Raw genomic sequence first — 4,922 nt, 5'->3', positions numbered from 1 at the left:
CTTTTAATGAAAGTTGCTGCCAACAGCTATAAATCTGGGATTGGCTGGCTTTATTCCACTTATAGCCATCAAGGCAGACTGATAACAGCTCCCTTTGGTGAGAGTCTCAGAGTCCAAGCAGCAAGACTGGCATGTGTTTTCTTGTTCTTTCTATACTCAGAAAAATAACAGACATTTCTTGGTCCCTCCAACTTTTCCTTAAGTCCTAATGATGGAGCCTTGAGATCTGCAGCAAAAAGCCAAGGGTTCCCCAAGTTCCAGAAGGCACAGAGGGACAACTTGCTAGGAAATCAAATGCCCTCCTCCAGGGCCTGGGGGGTTCTCACTGGCAAGTACCCTGAAATAGAACATGCCCAAGGTGGATGCAGGTAGCCTCTCTTTCAGGCTGAAGCGCCTCAAACGGCTATGTTCCATGGCCATATGGAATGATGTAGGGCCTGAAATGCACAGGACTGAGCTCCGCTGACTTGGCCAAAGCCCTTTTCCAGACCGATAGTCTGAACTGGCGGGAGTGTGTTGGGAGACGAATTCCTTTAAACCAAATGTAAGAGAAAATTTTCTGTGAGTGAGTTATCAAATGGAAAATGAGGGATTGAGGTACAGACCTTGATTGGGATCATCCCATGGGACCTACAGTATTTCCACAAGACTTTCTTTTTAAGTATTTTAAGTGCTGGTAGTTTTAGAAAGTGTAACTAACATAAGGGAAAGGAAATTGCATGCCCAGGCACGAGGCTGATTTTCTCCTTCTCAGCCATGTTCACTGGCACGTTCTCCAAAAACACTACCTAATGGAATGGAAGTGCGGTCAAGTAGCATAATTTTTAATTTCTTGGATGTTTGGGCCACTTCATTAGAACTAAGGATGAGAAAGTCACTCAAGTTCTCAATTCAAAAGTATGCTAATTTCCATCCATAGTTCTAAGTGGCTGCTTCATGGTTATTTCATAGTTAGTGCTCTGTTGAAAATGTTAAAAATGATCCCATGTCATTTTCTGATGCAGGAAAACACAATTCAAAATCATTTTTCTACTTTCATGAGTTGCTTTTTTCTTTCCACTTCATTTAAGTGATGTCACAATCACCTAAAACTATTTTGATAATGATGTGGTGTAACACACACACAAGCAAGGTCGACTGGCTATTAGCAATCCTAAACAATGGCATTGACCTTATCTTATTCTAAGATAAGATATCATATCTTATTCGTGAAACACTTGGTCATTGATACTAAGGAGGGAATGGAGAGGCTGAGTGTTTTTCTCCCTATTTTCTATTGTAGGAATAAATACTCGGCTAAAGAATCGCAAGTATTTTTACAGCTCCTATTACTTTCAATTTCTTTAAATTTTAAAACAAAATGACAAGGAAATGGCCAAAGTGTGAGAAAGCCATCCATTAGCTATTCATTTGTAAACACAGAAGAACCAAGAAGTTTGACAGGTGGGAAAACCAATGCCCTGGGGTTGACCGCCCCAGAAGCTTTTGTCTCTACCCCAGCAATAGGTTTGCCCTCTTGCTACATTTGGCATCCTCCATTTTTATAGCTTGGGGGAGAGGGAGCTTGGGCACTAGCTTTGTGATTATGCCGCTTGTTTAGCACCATGTTTGGTTAAATCCTACTTCTCTTAGTAACAACAATGAGCCAAACCACCGAGACACTGATTTCTTTCCGTCAGGCATTATCTAAGAATGTGGTTAGCTCTTAGGTCGGGTTGGTTTTGCCAGAATGCAAAGTTTCAATCTAAGCTTGAATCAGGATCATTTGTTTTAATTTTCCTCCTGTGAATTCTGCTCAGATTTGTGCGGGTGTTTTGAAGGGGCGGAGAGTAAAGTAGGCCCCTTCTGATTTCTCCAAAGGGGCCGAGATGCCCGCTCTCATTTAGTTCTAACTTAGATCTGTTCCTAAACCTTGAGAGAGAGCAGACAGGGGTGGGAAGGAACAATTCTGCTTTTCAAATAAAAGTCTTTTCAAAATCTCACTACCTTTCATGGGCGTAACAAATCCAACTATTAGGCTCCTGATTATTTGCTTCTCAAAAGAAATGATGTGCCAGAGGCTTTGCCTATATTTTGAGAAGTAAAGTAGTAATTTATCAGTTAGCCAGTTAATGTGGGTCTGTAAGACACCTCTGTTGGTAATTTTCACCCCAAAATGATTGTGAGGGGCCCAAATTGGCCAGTTAAAGTGTGCACATAGACAAAATTTTCTTTCTTTTTTATTTTTCTTGGTTCTAAATTTGACTCAGGAAATTCCTAGATTAATTATATCATTTCAGATATTTCACTTTAATTTAGATTAGTGAAGTAGTAATTTTAGGGTGTGATAAACAACAGTGTTCGCCCAGAGCCTTGAGCTTAACCAGAACCTGCCAGCACAGAGGCCTGGGCAGCTCTCAGTGCTCAGGGGTTGCTTCTAGAAGGCCCCACTTACCTATACTTTAACTTCACCTCTGTGTTGCTGTCTGGTGTCAAAGGGAGAAAGGGAAATAGAGATCAAGGGGAGAGCAAGATAAAATGAGAGAGAGAGACAGAGAGAGAAATCGAGATGGAGAGGGAAGAAATTATAAAGTCTTATCCTATTCTAAATAAAGCAACATAAGCCATTTTATAATACTGAAAATAATACAAACAAATCTGGCCTCTAGAGCCTACTTTATCTTAACTGGCCTTTTTTCTTCCCTTTACCACTGATGAATCTTTCTCACTATTCCTTTAAAAGACTTACCCTAAGCAGAATGCATAAACCAGAGTAATCAATTATGATCAGTTAATCATTTCAACCAGAACATTTGAAAGTCAACAACTTTATCTTATTTCCTTCAACAAACATTCGAGTTCTAAATGCCAAACCTCAAATCAAAGTCTCAGGAGAAGTGGGGAGAAAGGTCAAGTTTGTCTTGTTACTTACCTAGTCTGAGATTTTGAAGGAATGGGAAACGACTTTGACTTAATCCCCCCTGTCTCTTCCCCTGACGTTTTCTTCTAGACGTTTGCAGTTCCCACTTTTTTTATCCAGACCCAGCCAAGGTGTGTTAAAGCTGACTGATCTTTCAAAAATGTTCACTTTTCCTTCTCTCCCCCTTGTTTCTTTCAGTTCTTTGCTTCCAGACAAGTCCTGACAAAGATGTGCCGGGGTTTAGGCGTTACTCCGCCCTTCCAATGATCTGACACTTGCTGAATTAAAAAAAAAAAAAAAAAAATCTGCCTCCAGGAATCAAACTTTATAGGAAGCAGAAAGTTTCTCCTACTAGGTTAGGTGGATTAACCATTCACGAGCCCATAAGGAGAGAGGAACAAAGGTTCAGAAGAAAGGACATTTCCTTTTATTACTTCTCCTTAACTTCTCTAGCCAGAAATCTGCCACGACTTGGTTTTCCCCTTCCCCACTGCCACGGCCTAACCAACATCCCAATGTGCATGATTTAAGGCACTGGTGGTTCAGGGGTAGAATTCTCGCCTGCCCATGCGCATGATTTGTGGTGTAGCTCAGCACATGGGGGTCAAGATGCTATGGGTGTGGTCGAGGTGCCTGAGCCCTAGAAAAACTGAAGTTGGCGGGATTTATGTTCGAGAACTTTTCCCCCTCTTTCTCCCATTCTGACCCCAGCCAGGTCAAGTCCATCTTGAGGAAACAGTGGGTGAACTAATTCAAAATAGATATTAATGACTGAAAATGTGGAAGAATTGGTGTCATAGGGATTCATTATTTAAATGAGGTAGCCAGATATAGTAATGCAGACTCCAAAGAGTGACATGTTTGTGACAGAATTTTAGGCATGTAGCCACCTAAATAATGGAGAGAGAGATACTCTTGGAGAGGGTTAAGGACTTTCTTGCCCCTTGAATCAGCAACCACATAGTCTCCACACACATGTGTGGACTCCCAGAGGCATTCCACGGGGCCATTAGACTTCCTGAGATAGTCAATTTCCACCAGCCTACATAATTCTCATGAATACCTGGAGAGCATGTGGCTTTCCAGGACCCCAAAAGACTAGCTTAAGAGTTGGTGTAGGTAATATGGGAAAGTTTGAACTTGGGACCCACTCAGATGGTTCTTTGGAGCCATAGCATCTTCTCAGAACCCAATGTCAAGTGTGGATTCCCAATTCTGAGGCATCCCTCCAAGATCCTGGAGGGGGTGGGCATGGAATTCCTGCAGCAGAGGACCAGTGCATGTCCTCATCCTGCTATTGTGGGCACTCAAAACACATGGAAGGGTTTGAGCACCACTCACGGGATTCTCACTCCAAAGCTCCCAATATTCTACTTTGGAGTCATACATTTCAGAACCCTTTTGGTGATCTAGAATGTGCCACTACTGGGTTTTTGCTTGCTGAGATGTTCCTGCTTTCCCCAAATAAATACTTACTTAACATGTCTGCTGTCAATCTCATTGACAGCAGACATGTTAAGTAAGTATTTATTTGGGAGTAAGTAAGTATTTATTTATTGGAGGAGAGCACTGAAGAATCTGGAAGACAGAGAATATGAAATTGATATAACCTTGCATCGTTTGTTCACTTATTCAATAATTCATGAATTAAACAAAAATATATTAACTCCTGCTTGGAGTCAGATATTGAACTATATGCTGAGAGTTCAGTGGTGAAATATAGGCACATCCTCTGTCCTTATAGAGTTCACAGGCTAGTTGAGGAAGATAGGCCTTAAATAATGTATTATTCTGCTAGGACTGCTGTAACAAAATTCTGGTGGCTTAAACAACAGAAATTCATTTTCTCACAGTTCTAGATGCTAGAAGTCCAAGATCAAGGTGTTGGCAGGTTTGGTTTCTCCTGAGGCTTCTCTCCTTGCCTTGAAGGTGGCTTTCTTCTTGCTGGGTCCTCACATGGCCTTTTCTCTGTGTGTGTGCATTCCTGGTGTTTCTCTCTATATGTCTTAATCTCTTCTTCTTG

General features: G+C 41.4%; 1 protein-coding gene across 1 annotated transcript in view; it reads right to left on the bottom strand.

Annotated features, from left to right (window-relative positions):
* The window catches only part of COL17A1 (collagen type XVII alpha 1 chain), a 55,756-nt gene extending 52,665 nt beyond the window's left edge, over nt 1-3,091 (bottom strand). The window contains exon 1 of the mRNA XM_023532724.1: nt 2,912-3,091. The gene's annotated coding sequence lies outside the window, so the exon portion shown is untranslated. The remainder of the gene's footprint in view (nt 1-2,911) is intronic.
* Nucleotides 3,092-4,922: the final 1,831 nt, after the last annotated feature.

This window comes from Pteropus vampyrus, unplaced genomic scaffold, assembly GCF_000151845.1.
Source record: "Pteropus vampyrus isolate Shadow unplaced genomic scaffold, Pvam_2.0 Scaffold89, whole genome shotgun sequence".
Classification (NCBI taxonomy): Eukaryota; Metazoa; Chordata; class Mammalia; order Chiroptera; family Pteropodidae; genus Pteropus; species Pteropus vampyrus.
The sequence above is the reverse complement of the archived record's forward strand: the minus strand, read 5'-3'. Positions and strand labels throughout refer to the sequence as shown.